Below are 18,305 nucleotides of genomic sequence, written 5' to 3'. Positions count from 1 at the left end.
GAATAACAGGAAAATAAATAAAAAGCTTCGTAATGTAACACGTTTTTAAAATGAACTAAAGAGTATAAAACAGTTTCTCCTAGTCCCATATACATAGTCTTAAAAACATGTGCTTGTGAATTTTTAATAACTATGACAATACTTACAGAATTTAAAACTGAAAACGTGGGGTGCATGCAATAGATAATGGATCCATGAATATTTCACCTAAGTCACTAACAATTTTATTCCACTGCAAACGGCATGATTTGTTTGTGATTTTTCTCAATGATAGCTGCTTTCTACACTCCTTACTATTATCTGTTACAAACGCCCCATGTTTTTGTTTTAAGTTTCACAAGTACTGTCTTCTAAAAATTCACAAGTGCGAATTTTCAAGACTACCTGTTTCGGGCTAGGAGAAATTATTTTATATTTTTAGTCCATTTTAAAAACGTGTTATATTAAAAAGATTTTTACGTGAACGTTCTTACTGAAACTTTAGCGACTGGAACTTGAATATAGGGACACAGCAGTAATACACAAAGTACCCTCCGCCACGCCCGCTCGGCTGGCCGCGCTGTCTGACGCGCTGCTTCCCGAGCGGGAAGGCGTGCCGGTCCCCGGCATGAATCTGCCCGGCAGATTAGTGTCGAGTTCCGGTTTGCCAGCCAGCCTGTGGATGGTTTTTAAGGCGGTTTTCCATCTACCTCGGCGAATACAGGCTGGTTCCCCTTATTCCGTCTCAAAAAAAATGGCTCTGAGCACTATGGGACTCAACTGCTGTGGTCATAAGTCCCCTAGAACTTAGAACTACTTAAACCTAACTAACCTAAGGACAGCACACAACACCCAGCCATCACGAGGCAGAGAAAATCCCTGACCCCGCCGGGAATCGAACCCGGGAACCTTATTCCGTCTCAATTTGCTGTGCAAACACCGTTTCCACATACGTGTGCTCCATAATTATTCTACCACGCAAACATTTGGGTTTACACTCGTCTGGTATGAGACGTGCCCGGGGGAGGGGGTCTACTGGTGGCCGAACCGCACAATAGCCCGGGTTCGGTGTGGGGCGGTGGTGGGGTGGGTAGACTGCTGTGGCCTGTTGTGGAGTTGTGAACCACTGAGGGCGATGGCGGGATGAAGACTCTCCATCGTTTCTAGGTTCCCGGTTTAATACATACATACCCTCCGCCAAACACTATACACGAAAGCGACTTAATATTGCATTATCATCGAGTTTTAAGCTATGTTGAAAGTCTCATGTCTCTATCTCATCGGGAAAGTGGTTTAAAACCAATCGCAAAATTTTACCAAACAGACAAGAAAGCGACCTAATGAAAACACCTTTAAAAGAAGAAAAAACATGGAATATTTTTTGGTAAACTAAATAGAGCTTTTACAACCAAGGTGAAACTTTATAGTCATTGTCAAATAGCAGTTTTGACTTACGGCAGTGAGAAACTGGCCTTCAGTGCAAAACCCAAGCAAAACCTGAGGGTTGATTAACGAGCAGTAGAGGGAAGCATCTTAGGAAATTCCGGATGAGAGAGAAAACATATCGATCAGGGAACAGACTGTGGTTGAACATGTAGTTATGACTTTCCTGGAAATGAAATGGAGGTGGGGGCGGGGGGGGGGGGCATGCGATGGGATGGTAGATGGGCCAATGACAATCCTTGATTAACTCTCAAATAAGAAAATCAAAGATGACGCCCTGATGGGAGGTGGTAGTGTAGCGTGTCATTTCGGGACTGCACCAGTTTGCTCGTTTCTACGTCTCTTGTGTATGCCAGGAGATGGTGATGCTCCGGTCTTTCCCACATGGTTAGTGGAGGAGACCTAAATAGCTGGCTCAGGGAGAATGATTTTACAAGGAAGGCCAGTGTTTGCAATCTCCTGCTGCGAAACAGACACTTGAAAACCCTTGGCAGCAGTGACACTGGTGAGTGATTGGCGCGAGCGGAGAATTGCTAATGAAATCGCCTGCGTGCGGCTATTGAGTCTGATAGGCCAAAACACCTGAATGTTAAATAATATATTGTAGCGGTCTGGAGCTCAAGAAATCAAGGATTCAACCGACAGCTCTCGAGGGCGTAGGTGGTGTCGTGTGGCCTATGGGGCAGAGGTAGTTATGTAAAGTCAGTAATTGGTTATTACAAGAGATCAAGCCAGTTATGTCTCCAGTATGGAAAGTCTAGAAGAATCAAAAGAGTGTTCCCATGACAAGAGTGGAACTTCTCAGTTTCGTAAGCGAGTTTTGCCTTTAAGTGAGCTTTCACGTGCACAGTAGGCAGATCCCATACATTAGACTGCAGAGTTAGTTGTTAGCTGTATGGTGGTGTTTCATTGAACGAAAGAGACTTGCTGAGTTCTAACTGAAGCAAATGCATTCAAACAAATGAAAATTAGCTGACGCAAATAAAACAGTTACAACAGTTGTTGCCTGAGGTGAGGATACAATGGATTTATGACAGCCTTCCAAACCGAATTATCACACGCATTTAGGCCAGAGGGGTTGAAATGCCGTACTGTTGTGTCGTACTGTCAAGTAATTTGTAAATTTGACTTAAGTCTGTAATCACTGCAGCTGCATCACAACTCTCAACTCAGGGATCTTCATTTCGTTTCCTACTTCCCTTCTGAGTGCTTCAATCTTTTTGTGTATTTTGACATGCCATTCTGTAAACCATTTTTACAGTTTCTCGTGGATATTCGTTACGTTGTTGTCAGTGTAATATATCGTTGTAACATCAGCAAGGAATATATGATAACTGGATGCAAATGTGGTATGTAATATAAAAATTTGTTAAACAATGTAGGTACGAAAAGGGAACACTGTGGTATGTCAAGTCCTCAATAGCTTTTTGTATCCAGTGCTGATGATGGATGGCACTTATACTGTGGAAGAGGGATGGCGTTTACACCGCCAGCGTACAGTGTCACAAAGTTGGCTTATAGGGCCAGTTGGAGTTGGGCCATACTAGGTGTATCCATCGTACACTGCATATACAGTAAAGATTCATGGACTGACCCTTGTGGAACGCTGGCACATATGCCATGTTCTGAATCTAATGCAAATTGCGTTACATTCATTTACGTTTAAGATCAGTTGACAGAATTAACGCCGAATACTCACATTTTAGAGTTTCTTTACACTTTGTAACAAGTTTTAATGACATAACCCTGTATACTACAACTTCATCTACAAATAGCCTCAGATAGCTGAAAGCACTGCATGCATCGTAGTTTACATGTGTTGGTAAATGAGAGGAAACTTGTGTCATAGGCAGAGTGCTCCTGTCTCCTTGGCCACATGCTGCATTACTGGGATACTGACAGATCTCGTTCTACAGGGGCAGTATAGCTTGTTACTGCTCGCAGGAGATGTTGGGAGTGGAGTAATCAGCGGAAGTCGACCAGTATTCTGTTGCTTCACATCAGCACCAATCTCTATTAGCTACCAATCCTGCTTCTTAGTAGCATTGTATAATTGTATTTTATTATTGGTAACACTTGTGCAAGGTATACTGAGGTGATCCTACATTGCTAGCATAATTGTTACTTCTGTCCCCCTCCGCCTTTTCATAAACCGACTTCACTGCAATTTTTAGTAAGTGAGTTAGCAAAATGTCATAATTAAGTAGATGTAATAAAAATTAAGCATTATTATCTAAGTCATCTATACCGGTGAAAAATGTTGCACACAAAAGATTAAATATATCCTTGTGGTAAATAAGTTACAAATTATATGAACTTTCTAAAAAAATGAAAGTAATTTGAGTCTCACATCACCCGTATTCGACCTTAAACCTTCGTTACCATCTTCAATTTGCTGAAACTGTGTTTGCAAGAGGCTGCAGTGATTGGTATTGTCATAAATATGCTCAAAGCTGTTTTGATGATTAGACAAGCATCTCTTAAGCTATACTCTGACGAAAACCTCCCAAATATCCAAGTGGGAAGCTGTGACAACGCTCTTCATCAGTTCTTCCACCTGGAACTAGGAAGCATATTGTCATAGAACTCTTGCATCGTTAGTCAGGTATACTGTTACTGCACTTATCTTGTGCATAGTTAATTGGTATTTGTAGTATAGCTAATTAATTGCACCACTTTTTTAAGTTTGTTCTACCATACAAGAACTGTCTATGGAAGTTTATGGCCCCATAAATGATTTTAATTTTTGTGTAATCTAATCTAACTACAAAAGAACATGTTAGTGAAATAATCTGCAACATGCAATATCTCTACTTGGGTCCTGACTTCCACAGTCTTTATATGAAAAATGTGTTGTGGCCCACCTTCTGCACTAGAATGGATGATTTCTGGAGTATGCCAATACCTGATTCAGTGCCTCACTCCAACTGACATTTTCTGGGAAAACGATCCAATGAAAGAACAAACCCACAGTTATTCATCCTAAACTGTAAATTATTGTTTTTCACTTTGTCTCCAGCTTTCAACATATAAAACAAGTATTGATGGTACTGCCTTGGTCAACAATGGCAGATATAATTATTTAATTATTTTACTTACAGTAATGTCTTCCTTCCACCCTCGATATCCTATCCCAAATGTTATTCTTTTCAAAGTTTTTGTGCACATTCCCATGTCATCATTGAAGCCTTCACTCCAACTACCCGACTCATATGAGAAGAGAGGCAGATTTTGGGAAGCGGAATGTACTGGATGGTTATCAGTTGTAAAAGAAATACTTTTAAACTATTTGAGACTAAGTAGCACAACACAAATATAACATTACTGAACAGTTGCACTGTGCTCTATCATATTATTGTTAGTGCTCAAAATTTCTAATGAATTTAATTTAATACCTTTCAGTGTGCACTAACATTTGACCAAGTAGACTGCATGGGAAAAATATTAAACAAGCTTCAAAAATATAAAAATCTTTTCATAATTAAAAACGCATTAAAATTATCTAACAACCTTCTGAAAGGTAAAAACTGTTACTACATTAAAGAATTTTCCGTAAGGCTTATGCCCCTAGACAATCTTTCATATTTATTCTGCTTTTATCATTAATCCACACAATAAAAGTAATTAAAACTGACTTCTCAATATTCACCTTCCCTTTTTGAGCAATCAGGTTCCAAACAGTCCTAGTATCATTTCTCTCTGGTCTTAACGTAAACGAAGTGCTTTAGTGAATAAGATCCAAAGTTTGGAGCAGCTCATCTAAATACCAGTTTTCATTATCATTGGAAAGACTGCACTAACACTTTGACAGACATGTTACAATTATACGAAAAAACGTTCGTAAAAACTTCAGTTATGCTCTAGATTCTAGAACATAAACACTTCCTACTGGTGTGACATGCCTTCGATATCCTTGTTTTAAATCCTAACAAGGTCTTTTGAAGATTTTCAAGGTTAACATACCGTTTGCTCACGCGATGTAGGCGATCACCAGCTCTAATGTTCGTCATTCATGGTGGATGCTTTGCAAATCCATGCGCTGTAATCTTGGCCTTTGGCGTTGCTATCATAGGATAAGGCTCCTGTCACAACGCTGGCCACCTCGCCTCCCATCACAAAGCCCATACATGGCCTCTGCCTGAGTGTGCAGAGGGACAGCCAGTCTACAGCACTCTCTATGTTGGTGACCACAGCTACTTCCAGAGCCTCACTTCTTACTCACTACTTGCCTCTATCTCACTCTGTGACTGTCGTCCTCTCTTCCTCTGTCCAGCGATTATATATATACACCAAATAGTTCATGTCTTTGATGACAGCCAAATGATGGCTCAATTATAGCTCACACAATCGATAATGTAGTACGACTCATCCTCCACCTCTCCGTACTTCAACCGAAGAGCCTTACATCTCAAGCTAGGGACGGTCAAACGTAACAGAATAAGCTAATTATAAGCTCTTAAATTTTAATAATAAAAACTATCACTATTAAAATTAATAGAAAGGTATATACAAGCATCATTTTAATACAGTTTCACAATTCACATAAATTTGAGCAACATATTACTCATAACCTTATCAGCTCCCTCACTGACCGCACAGAACATGATCTCCGATTTTTTACACTCGTGGGTCGTCTTCCCTGCTTTAACTTTTTTATCCCTTTATGATGCACCGATGATACGTTCGCCTTTGCCTTATGTCAGTTTTCCTTGATACTGGTAGGATCACTCTTCTTAGGACGAAATCATCTAGCCTCTGTAAATTAGAAAATGGCGCATTAGTTGCTTAAGCCGACATTAACTTAGCCAGGAAGTTCCTATGACTCTCGTGATCTGCAGTATTAAACGCGTAACTTAGACTTGGAATGAATTGGTCCCATCTCGTGTGATCTTTCTGGTTGTACGCAATCAAAGCCACCTTGAGATTACTATTTACTCTTTCCGCAAAGGAAAGTTGAGGGTAGTAGGGAGTGGTGGTTACATGGTTAATGACGTGACTAAAATAAAACGTTTTAAATTGATTGACCGGAATGCAAGTGCCTTATCGGTTACCAGAGTGTTAGATAACCCACGGCTTGCAAGAATGTTTCTCAAGGCCATTATACTTATCTACCAGACAAACCTTGAAAACCCATCGACTACCACAAACAAATCATTATTTCCATACTTCGATCTAGGAAGACGGCCCAAAGAGCCTGTAAACAATCTACCCATAGGAGACTGTTCCCTAATCGATGCCAATCAACCCTGTGGTTTATCATTATTCACTTTACTCAATTTACAGACTTTGTCTCACTAGCCTTCAGATATCCACATCTATTCCCTTCCACGTAAAATAATCCCAGATTTTCGTCCTTGTCTTGTATACGCGTAAATGGCCACCTATGGAATACTCAAACATTCTCTTACTGTGAATCTGTGTCGGTAACATAATATACAGTTTTTGAGACAGTATCCATTTACATCTTCTTTATTTTCTAGTTTTTTAATATCACTTAATTCACTATTCTTATCCTGGCGTGGACGCAGGTCCTTAAAGAGTTCTGGTGGATTCACTAATATATTATTCACCGTTACTTCAACTTTCTGTAGTTTTCTCCTATTCTTTTTTTCCTGATTTTCCTCGGATTCTTCCTGGAACATATAAAAGACTGTCTGCAATAACATTTAGCGTGCCCCATATGTGCTTGACCTCAAATTTGAGAACAGACAAAAGTATCGCCCATCGAGCGCATTTTCCGGTTTTATGGGCGAGCCAACTCCCAACTCAGTGCCGATTTGTCAGTTTCCAACGTCCAATTTTTCTGCTCCAGAGAGAGATCAAACTGTTCTATACAGAATAATATTGCTATTGCTTCTGATTCAATCCACTGAATAACGAGTTCTAATTTCGACAATACACTAGAAGCGTATGCTACTGGCCTACTTCGTCCACCATTCTCGTCCTGCAAAATGATAGCCGCTATCCTGGTCATGGACGCATGAGCCTGAGATATAAGCGTTTTTCAAAATCAAGCACAGGCAACACTAGAACGTTCATCAATGCATTTTTCCAGTCCTTCAGAAGCAGCTTGTTTCATATCTGTCCAACTTAATTTCTTCCCTTTTCTCCTCATTTCGTTAAGGGATGCCGCTGACTGATCAATTTGAGACCCCTTTCGATAGCACTCATCACTTTGTTCGAATAAAGACACGGTTGTGCAACACAAGAACGATATTTTCTCAGTCCATGCTGATTACGTTTCAATAGATCGTTTTCTTCAAGATAGTTCACAGTACATCGAACACAGTATATGTTCCAAGCTTCTACTACAAATCAAAGTCATTGATACTGTCTATAATTCATTGGATGACTTCTCCTTACTTCAGTACTAGTGTGACCTGTGCAACTTTCCAGTCTTTGGGTACCGATCTTTCATCGAGCAAGTGTTCGTATATGATTGCTAAATATGGAGCTATTGTATCAACATACTCTGATTTAAACTGCTTCGATGAACTAGGGCTATCTACTTCTAAGTTACTCATATTGATACGTACAGGGTGTTTCAAAAATGACCGGTATATTTGAAACGGCAATAAAAACTAAACGAGCAGCGATAGAAATACACCGTTTGTTGCAATATGCTTGGGACAACAGTGCATTTTCAGGCAGACAAACTTTCGAAATTACAGTAGTTACAATTTTCAACAACAGATGGCGCTGCGGTCTGGGAAACTCTACAGTACGATATTTTCCACATATCCATCTTGCGTAGCAATAATATGGCGTAGTCTCTGAATGAAATTACCCGAAACCTTTGAGAACGTGTCTGGCGGAATGGCTTCACATGCAGATGAGATGTACTGCTTCAGCTGTTCAATTGTTTCTGGATTCTGGGGGTACACCTGGTCTTTCAAGCGTCCCCACAGAAAGAAGTCACAGGGGTTCATGTCTGGCGAATAGGGAGGCCAATCCACGCCGCCTCCTGTATGTTTCGGATAGCCCAAAGCAATCACACGATCATCGAAATATTCATTCAGGAAATTAAAGACGTCGGCCGTGCGATGTGGCCGGGCACCATCTTGCATAAACCACGAGGTGTTCGCAGTGTCGTCTAAGGCAGTTTGTACCGCCACAAATTCACGAAGAAGGTCCAGATAGCGTGATGCAGTAATCGTTTCGGATATGAAAAATGGGCCAATGATTCCTTTGGAAGAAATGGCGGCCCAGACCAGTACTTTTTGAGGATGCAGGGACGATGGGACTGCAACATGGGGCTTTTCGGTTCCCCATATGGGCCAGTTCTGTTTATTGATGAAGCCGTCCAGGTAAAAATAAGCTTCGTCAGTAAACCAAATGCTGCCCACATGCATATCGCCGTCATCAATCCTGTGCACTATATCGTTAGCGAATGTCTCTCGTGCAGCAATGGTAGCGGCGCTGAGGGGTTGCCGCGTTTGAATTTTGTATGGATAGAGGTGTAAACTCTGGCGCATGAGACGATACGTGGACGTTGGCGTCATTTGGACCGCAGCTGCAACACGGCGAACGGAAACCCGAGGCCGCTGTTGGATCACCTGCTGCACTAGCTGCGCGTTGCCCTCTGTGGTTGCCGTACGCGGTCGTCCTACCTTTCCAGCACATTCATCCATCACGTTCCCAGTCCGTTTAAATTTTTCAAACAGATCCTTTATTGTATGGCTTTTCGGTCCTTTGGTTACATTAAACCTCCGTTGAAAACTTCATCTTGTTGCAACAACACTGTGTTCTAGGCGGTGGAATTCCAACACCAGAAAAATCCTATGTTCTAAGGAATAATCCATGTTGTCTACAGCACACTTGCATGTTGTGAACAGCACACGCTTACAGCAGAAAGACGACGTACAGAATGGCGCACCCACAGACTTCGTTGTCTACTATATCTTTCACATCACTTGCAGCGCCATCTATTGTTGAAAATTGTAACTACTGTAATTTCGATAGTTTGTCCGCCTGAAAATGTACTGTTGTCCCAAGCATACTGCAACAAACGGTGTATTTCTATCGCTGCTCGTTTAGTTTTTATTGCCGTTTCAAATATACCGGTCATTTTTGAAACATCCTGTAAGTAGGCTGTTTAGGTTTTTATGTTGGTAACGCCATGTAGCGCTCTATATGAAAATCACTGACTGTACTGTGTGCAGTCTGTGGCTGGTTTGGATTGTTGGAATTTGCTATTGTAGTGTTGGGCGGCTGTTTTAACAGCGCGTAGCGTTGCGCAGTTGGAGGTGAGCCACCAGCAGTGGGGAGAGAGTTGGCAGAATTTTAAGAGCGGACGATCTGGACGTGTGTCCGCCAGATAGAGTAAATTTGTAATATTGGATATCATGAACTGATATATATATATGGTGACTTTGGAACATTATTAAGGTAAATACATTGTTTGTTAACTATCAAAATCTTTCATTTGCTAACTATGCCTATCAGTAGTTAGTGCCTTCAGTAGCTAGAATCTTTTATTTAGCTGGCAGTAGCGGCGCTCGCTGTATACCAGTAGTTCGAATAATGAAGATTTTTGTGAGGTAAGTGATTCATGAAAGGTATAGGTTATTGTTAGTCAGGGCCATTCTTTTGTGGGGATTATTGAAAGCCAGATTGCGTTGCGCAAAAAATATTGTATGTCGGTTTAGTGATGATCAGAATAAGTAAAGAGAAAAATGAATACGTTCAGTTTCGCTCAGCTGTTTGAAAATCAAATAACGTAAGAGGTTTATCAGCACAGTAATTCATAAATTTTTCTAAGGGGACGTTTCGTATCTCGCACTGAAGTCCTAGCTAATTTTCGAGCTACAGCAAAAAATTGCCAATCTTGGAGATTTTGTGATCTTTTAAATTGGAAAGCTTTTTTCCCGTTGCTTCTGCAACTGTGTTCTGACCTGTTTGCACCATAGGGGATCAGTACCATATTATATTAATTTATTCAGTATAAATCTGTCTTTGACGCCAGAACTATTTCTTTGAATTTAAGCCACATCTGGTTTTCACTTACATGTCTGCTTTTTTAAATAGATATATTTTGCCTTTTTGTGATGGGTTTGGATGTTATGGTGTTCAGTCTAGCTACAATGACCTTGCGAGCAGTAGTGCTTAAAAAAGTCTCTCTGCAAAGGGCACCCTCGTCAGGACCTTGATTCAATGCTGCATTTGAAATTCTCGAACTGCTCCCACTACGTAATTCCGTATCTGATTGTCTAACCTAGGTTCCATTTGTTGTACCTTCCTTTCTGCGTTTTTAACACGTTTCTGTATCTTCTGACAGTCAGGAGTACCTGCAGATGCTACCGGTTCTGCAGGAGCATGAGACAAATACTATTCTCGACGCTTCCGGCCAGGTGTCTGATCCTGCATTTTGGTTAGTTTCTCTAAGCGTTCGCTGAGCTCAGTAACATGTTTCACACTACGTTCAGGAATCGGAAGACGTCCTTTCTTCGTGTTTGATATATTGTACTACCAGATTCTCATTCAGATTTTGATTTTGAACTAATTCTGTAATGGAATGTGCAATTGTACTTTGCAATTTTGTAATGTGTACGTAGTGATTGTTAATGCACTTCCTATGTTCTTGCAAAGTGCCATTTATGTCTTCTATTGATTTTTCAATCTTTGTCATCAGTGCATTTTGTTCAAGTAGTCTCTCTTCTACTGTCTGCTTTAAATGAGAGGATCTCCCTTGTTTTTGTGCAATTTCACGTTCTTCGTTAATGTGTTTCCTTTCGTATTAATTCAGTAATTTTCCCTATTTAAGTTCGAAATTTAAAACAAAATGATCCACTTCAAAGGCTGTAAAAAAGGGGAATGTGTGACAATTCTCATTTACAACGGAAATTGTTACGAACACTAATTATTTTTATTTTGGAAGGAATCGTGTTCATTGACTGAGAAAGACTGACAAACTTGAGTTTTGGGCTGTAAAATTCATTGTTGGTCACCGGCACGTTTCTCGACAAATGACCATGTATATATTTAATGCCCATAGGAAAGTACGTTATTGTGTAAAATGCATGTTCGACTTTACAATAATAAAGTAACAAAACAAGTTGCATCTAACTTAATTTGAATGGCCAGAAGTTAATTACAACAGGGAAATGAGGTTTGTCGTTTTAAAAAATGAAACAGGTTTTAAATATAATACTCTGATTATTATTATTAGTAAAAGTTACAGTAGGTACACTTACAGCCATATTGCTGTGATGACCGAAAAGGAAGCAGGAAACAATCTAATGTTACTCATTCTATAGATAGAATAATTGAAGCTTCATAAAAAATTGGTGTAATATCTAGTGTAACAGAGGTTAATTTTCAGACGGCTTTGCTTCTTCATAAGTACAACCAAAAGAAATCGGTTTTCGCCATTCATTCAATGGAACTGTTTCGTGGCAGTCCACAAGCAGGAATGTCACTTGACATTATTATTATCCTGTGCCTTTCGTATTATTCACTCTTGTCCAAACGTTCATCTTTGCATTTCTATCAAAAGATACGTTATAAAGTCCTCTCCAGTGGTGAAGGTAGCGTTCATTAGTGTAACCTGCTTTCACTATTTGGCCACATGTTATTCACTTTAATTGCTATAGAAAATTGTAGAAAAGTAGTAGATATCAGTCATTTCGTTACTGCAATTGATTATATAGTGTTCGAAGTAAGATAATTACTTGATTTGAACAATGTTGGTCGCCATTCCAATGTGGCTCTGCAAAACAAACAGTATCATAAGGTAGGGAGTGATCTGCCAACGGACTTGCTGCAGTGGTGGTTCCCGTCAGATCATCGAAGTTAAGGATGGGTGACCATCCGGTCTGCCGAGCGCTGTTGGCGAGCGGGTTGCACTCGGCCCTTCTGAGCCAAACGGAGGAGTACTTGACTGAGAAGTAGCGGCTCCGGTCTCGAAAATAGGCATACGGCTGGGAGAGCGGTGTGCTGATCGCATGTCCCTCCATATCCGCATCCAGTGACGCCCATGAGCTGAGGATGACACAGCGGCCAGTCAGTATCGTTGGGCCTTCATGGCCTGTCCGGGAGGAGAGAGGGAGTGATCTGACATTAAGAGGAAAGTGTTCTCATTTCGTTGGGGACATGTATGCATGTCAATAAGAATTATCTGAGAGCATGTAAACTTTGTGGTCTAACGCACTGCTTCCCGAGTGGGAAGGCGTGCCAGTCCCCGGCACGAATCCGCCCGGCGGATTAGTGTCGAGGTCCGGTGTGCCGGCAAGCCTGTGGTGGGTTTTTAGGCGGTTTTCCATCTGCCTCGGCGAATGCGGGCTGGTTCCCCTTATTCCACCTCAGTTACACTACGTCGGCGATTGCTGCGCAAACACTTTCTCCACGTACGTGTACACCATAATCGCCGGCCGGAGTGGCCGAACGATTCTAGGCGCTACAGTCTGGAACCGCGCGACCACTACGTCGCAAGTTCGAATCCTGCCTCGGGCATGGATGCGTGTGATGTCCTTAGGTTAGTTAGGTTTAAGTAGTTCTAAGTTCTAGGGGACTGACGTCCTCAGATGTTGAGTCCCATAGTGCTCAGAGCCATTTGAACCAATACCATAATTACTCTACCACGCAAACATTGGGGTTACACTCGTCTGGAATGAGATGTGAGCGTCGTCGTCTTTGCTATCGCCATTAACCCTACAATGACCTGTCTCCTGCCGAGCATCTCAGGCTCTCTTTTTGTTGACGATTTTGCTATATATTGCAGTTCTCCACGGACCTGTCTCACTAGGCGGCGTCTTCAACGCTGTCTTGATCGTCTTTACTCCTGGAGCATAGACAATGGCTTTCGCTTTTTCCCTGACTCAACCGTCTGTATGATTTTCTGGCAGCGCAAATGGTTTCTCTCACCGTCTCTACATCTTGGGCTCTGGCCCTTCTGTTCGTTTAAACTACGAAATTTCTGGGGCTCATGCTCGATAGGAAACTCTCTTGGTCCTCCCATGTGTCTTACCTAGCAGCCCGCTGTACGCAGTCACTCAGTCTCCTACGTGTCCTCAATGGTACTTCCTCGGGGCGATTGTACCACTCTCCTTCGTTTGTACCGGTTCCTTGTCCATTCGAAACTCCACTATGGATGCCTTGTTTATGCGTCTGCGCACCCAGCTCTCTTACGCCGTCTCAGCGCTATCCACCATCAAGGCATCCGTTCGTCCACTGGCGCCTTTTACGCCAGCCCAGTTGAGAGTCTGTATGCTGAAGCGGTCCTACCGCCGTGACTTTCTCCTCAGCAGGTATGCATGCCGTTTGTCTGCCATGCATGGCCATCCCTCGTGTGCCTCCTTCTTTGATGATTCCTCTGATTGTCAGTATGGGGCAAGCCCCTCTTCTCTGTCACCTCTTGGAGTCCGCTTTCGCCTCTTGCTACAGCGGGTCAACTTCACACTTCCTGCAACTTTCCCGGTTGGTGTGAACCCTTCACCATCTTGGCCTTCATTCGTTTCCTAAGGACGCTACTCCAGCCTCGGTCTGTCGCCTCCAGTTTCACGACCTTCACATGGGACTTCGCGATAGTACCTTTGTCTACACTGATGGCTCTCGGACTGACCATGGGTTCGGGTGTGCCTTCGTCATTGGCACCTGTGCCTTTTGATATTGGCTTTCGGTACACTCCCCAGTATTTACAGCCGAGCTCTTCGCCTTGTATCAGCCCACAGAGTACATCCCGCGACACAGCCTTTCCAATTGTGTCCTCTGTTCAGACTCAATCAGTGCCCTCCAAACTCTATGTGCGCTGTACACTGTTCATCCCTTAATGCAGAGGGTCCAGGAAAACGGTCACTTGTTTACTTTTCGTGGAGCCAGTGACATGTTTCTGTGGGTCCCTGGCATGTCGATCTGCCAGGAAGCGAGGCTGCTGACGCAGCTGCCAAGGCTGCAGTCCTCGTACCTCAACCCACGAGTGCCTATATTCCCTCCGATGATCTCTGCGTTGCCGTCTGTCAGGAGGTGGTATCCCTTTGGCATCGTCAATGGTCCTCCCTTCACGGGAATAAGCTTCAGCTCATTAAGCCTCTCCCAGCGCCTTGGACGACCTCCTCTCGGCCCTCCCACCGGGACGAGATTACTTTAACTCGGCTGCGTATTGGGGTATTGGGTACAGCGTTTTCAGCCATCGTCATTTGCTAAGTGGCACTACCGCACCACTTTGTACATGTTGTTGTTGTTGTTGTTGTGGTCTTCAGTCCTGAGACTGGTTTAATGCAGCTCTCCATGCTACTCTATTCTGTGCAAGCTTTTTCATCACCCAGTACCTACTGCAACCTACATCCTTCTGAATCTGCGTAGTGTATTCATCTCTTGGTCTCCCTCTACGATTTTTACCCTCCACGCTGCCCTCCAATACTAAATTGGTGATCCCTTGATGCCTCAGAATATGTTCTACCAACCGATCCCTTCTTCTGGTCAAGTTGTGCCACAAATTTCTCTTCTCCCCAATCCTATTCAATACTTCCTCATTAGTTATGTGATCTGCCCATCTAATCTTCAGCATTCTTCTGTAGCACCACATTTCGAAAGCTTCTATTCTCTTCTTGTCCAAACTATTTATCGTCCATGTTTCACTTCCATACATGGCTACACTCCATACAAATACTTTCAGAAATGACTTCCTGACACTTAAATCTATACTCGATGTTAACAAATTTCTCTTCTTCAGAAACGCTTTCCTTGCCATTGCCAGCCTACATTTTATATCCTCTCTACTTCGACCATCATCAGTTATTTTGCTCCCCAAATAGCAAAACTCCTTTACTACTTTAAGTGGCTCATTTCCTAATCTAATTCCCTCAGCATCACCCGACTTAATTAGACTACATTCCATTATCCTTGTTTTGCTTTTGTTGATGTTCATCTTATATCCTCCTTTCAAGACACTGTCCATTCCATTCAACTGCTCTTCCAAGTCCTTAGCTGTCTCTGACAGAATTACAATGTCATCGGCGAACCTCAAAGTTTTTATTTCTTCTCCATGAATTTTAATGCCTACTCCGAATTTTTCTTTTGTTTCCTTTACTGCTTGCTCAATATACAGATTGAACAACATCGGGGAGAGGCTACAACCCTGTCTTACTCCCTTCCCAACCACTGCTTCCCTTTCATGTCCCTCGACTCTTATAACTGCCATCTGGTTTCTGTACAAATTGTAAATAGCCTTTCGCTCCCTGTATTTTACCCCTGCCACCTTTAGAATTTGACAAAGAGTATTCCAGTCAACATTGTCAAAAGCTTTCTCTAAGTCTACAAATGCTAGAAACGTAAGTTTGCCTTTCCTTAATCTTTCTTCTAAGATAAGTCTTAATGTCAGTATTGCCTCACGTGTTCCAGTGTTTCTACGGAATCCAAACTGATCTTCCCCGAGGTTGGCTTCTACTAGTTTTTCCATTCGTCTGTAAAGAATTCGTGTTAGTATTTTGCAGCTGTGACTTATTAAACTGATAGTTCGGTAATTTTCACATCTGTCAACACCTGCTTTCTTTGGGATTGGAATTATTATATTTTTCTTGAAGTCTGAGGGTATTTCGCCTGTCTCATACATCTTTCTCACCAGATGGTGGAGTTTTGTCAGGACTGGCTCTCCCAAGGCCGTGAGTAGTTCCAATGGAATGTTGTCTACTCCAGGGGCCTTGTTTCGACTTAGGTCTTTCAGTGCTCTGTCAAACTCTTAACGCAGTATCATATCTCCCATTTCATCTTCATCTACATCCTCTTCCATTTCCATAATATTGTCCTCATGTACATCGCCCTTGTATAGACCCTCTATATACTCCTTCCACCTTTCTGCTTTCCCTTCTTTGCTTAGAACTGGGTTTCCATCTGAGCTCTTGATATTCATACATGTCGTTCTCTTATCTCCAAAGGTCCCTTTAATTTTCCTGTAGGCAGTATCTATCTTACCCCTAGTGAGATAGGCCTCTACATCCTTACATTTGTCCTCTAGCCATCCCTGCTTAGCCATTTTGCACTTCCTGTCGATCTCATTTTTGAGACGTTTGTATTCCTTTTTGCCTGCTTCATTTACTGCGTTTTTGTATTTTCTCCTTTCATCAATTAAATTCAATATTTCTTCTGTTACCCAAGGATTTCTACTAGCCCTCGTCTTTTTACCTACTTGATCCTCTGCTGCCTTCGCTACTTCGTCCCTCAAAGCTACCCATTCTTCATCTACTGTATTTCTTTCCCCCATTCCTGTCAATTGTTCCCTTATGCTCTCCCTGAAACTCTGTACAACCTCTGGTTCTTTCAGTTCATCCAGGTCCCATCTCCTTAAATTCTCACCTTTTTGCAGTTTCTTCAGTTTTAATCTACAGGTCATAACCAATAGATTGTGGTCAGAGTCCACATCTGCCCCTGGAAATGTCTTACAATTTAAAACCTGGTTCCTAAATCTCTGTCTTACCATTATATAAACTATCTGATACCTTTTAGTATCCCCAGGGTTCTTCCATGTATACAACCTTCTTTCATGATTCTTAAACCAAGTGTTAGCTATGATTAAGTTGTGCTCTGTGCAAAATTCTACCAGGCGGCTTCCTTTTTCATTTCTTAGCCCCAATCCATGTTCACCTACTATGTTTCCTTTTCTCCCTTTTCCTACACTCGAATTCCAGTCACCCATGACTATTAAATTTTCGTCTCCCTTCACAATCTGAATAATTTCTTTTATTTCATCATACATTTCTTCAATTTCTTCGTCATCTGCAGAGCTAGTTGGCATATAAACTTGTACTACTGTAGTAGGTGTGGGCTTCGTATCTATCTTGGCCACAATAATGCGTTCACTATGCTGTTTGTAGTAGCTTACCCGCATTCCTATTTTCCTATTCATTATTAAACCTACTCCTGCATTACCCCTATTTGATTTTGTGTTTATAATCCTGTAGTCACCTGACTAGAAGTCTTGTTCCTCCTGCCACCGAACTTCACTAATTCCCACTATATCTAACTTCAACCTATCCATTTCCCTTTTTAAATTTTCTAACCTACCTGCCCGATTAAGGGATCTGACATTCCACGCTCCGATCCGTAGAACGCCAGTTTTCTTTCTCCTGATAACGACATCCTCTTGAGTAGTCCCCGCCCGGAGATCCGAATGGGGGACTATTTTACCTCCGGAATATTTTACCCAAGAGGACGCCATCATCATTTAATCATACAGTAAAGCTGCATGCCCTCGGGAAAAATTACGGCTGTAGTTTCCCCTTGCTTTCAGCCGTTCGCAGTACCAGCACAGCAAGGCCGTTTTGGTTATTGTTACAAGGCCAGATCAGTCAATCATCCAGACTGTTGCCCTTGCAACTACTGAAAAGGCTGCTGCCCCTCTTCAGGAACCACACGTTTGTCTGGCCTCTCAACAGATACCCCTCCGTTGTGGTTGCACCTACGGTACGGCTATCTGTATCGCTGAGGCACGCAAGCCTCCCCACCAACGGCAAGGTCCATGGTTCATGGACCCAAATTTTAACTGTCCACCACTTCCTGCTGGAATGCCATTTTTTTAACAACTTATGTTCCAGCTTGGGTTTGCCGTCTGATTTGTCAGCCGTTTTAGCGAATGACGGGCGGGCTGTCGACCGAATTTTACTTTTTATCCGCCGAAGCAATATGGCGAAGGCCATTTAATATTTAGTTTTGGACCTCCAGTTCTGCATGGTGTTTTTTTAGTCCTTTTCCCATGTGCCTGTTTTTAGCTGTCTCCTATTCTGTCCATTGGGACTGACGTATGTCGTTTAACTCCTCTCTGTGTTTGTGTTCTATAGGTTTGGCTTGGGTGCCTATGACCCCAGTTGTTTTTTGCGCCCTAAAGCAAAACAAAACCCAAACAGTAGAATTCAACACATGTGTAACAACAGTAGCCCTGTGGCCAGCTGTGT

This window comes from Schistocerca americana, chromosome 7 (genome assembly GCF_021461395.2).
Source record: "Schistocerca americana isolate TAMUIC-IGC-003095 chromosome 7, iqSchAmer2.1, whole genome shotgun sequence".
NCBI lineage: Eukaryota > Metazoa > Arthropoda > Insecta > Orthoptera > Acrididae > Schistocerca > Schistocerca americana.
Note: the sequence above shows the minus strand (reverse complement) of the source record.